Below are 760 nucleotides of genomic sequence, written 5' to 3' on the forward strand. Positions count from 1 at the left end.
CGGGCTCGCCCGGCCAGGGAGGGGCGCGCCGCGGACCGAGCGCGCTGCCCCTCCGCAGGGGTGTCAGGGGACCCGCCTGCTCTGCTCCCCGCTCTGTCTCTGGGGCCCTCTCACCCCGCGCCCCTAGCCTGCACCCCAGCTCTGTGTGCACAAATAAATCCATCTTTAAAAACACAAGGTTCTGCACGGGCGCGGGGACCCACAGGGCCACGGCGGCCCTCTGCGTGGGCGTGGCCGGTCGGCTGTCAGCGCGCCCTCGGGTCCGGGAGAGCGAGCCCGCAGCGCAGCCGGGCCCGAGCCCACCTGAAGGAGAGTGGCCGTCTGCCTCCGTCGTGAATGAAGCGCCTCGAAGTGGACCCAAAACCTAAGCGGAGCTCCGAGCACGGGGTCCGCATGGCCTGGACGTCGGCTGGACTCAGCGCGCACGCTGCTCCGAGCACGAGGCTTCAGCCACAGTCAGGGCTGGAAAGGACTTGGCCAAGACCCTAACGCTGGACACTGCCCCGGGGAGCCGCAGTCGGGGAGGAGGCACCGGAAACCAGGCCGACAGCGTGTGCTTCCAGGGACCCAGGACCCCGAGGCTCCCAGCACGAAGACAGGGTTGGGGGACCCAAGCAGAAAGGGGCTGTGGCCGCGCAGCCGGGAAGCCGGGCGCAGCCTCCTGGGGCACCTGGCGCCAGCCGGGCTCCGGGAGGCCCCAGAAGGGGGCGTCCCCCGCAACCGCCCGGGCCCCACAGAGCACAGCACAGCTGGGGGTGAT

Source organism: Condylura cristata, unplaced genomic scaffold (assembly GCF_000260355.1).
Source record: "Condylura cristata isolate star-nosed mole 26May11 unplaced genomic scaffold, ConCri1.0 scaffold00003, whole genome shotgun sequence".
In the NCBI taxonomy this organism is placed as follows: Eukaryota; Metazoa; Chordata; class Mammalia; order Eulipotyphla; family Talpidae; genus Condylura; species Condylura cristata.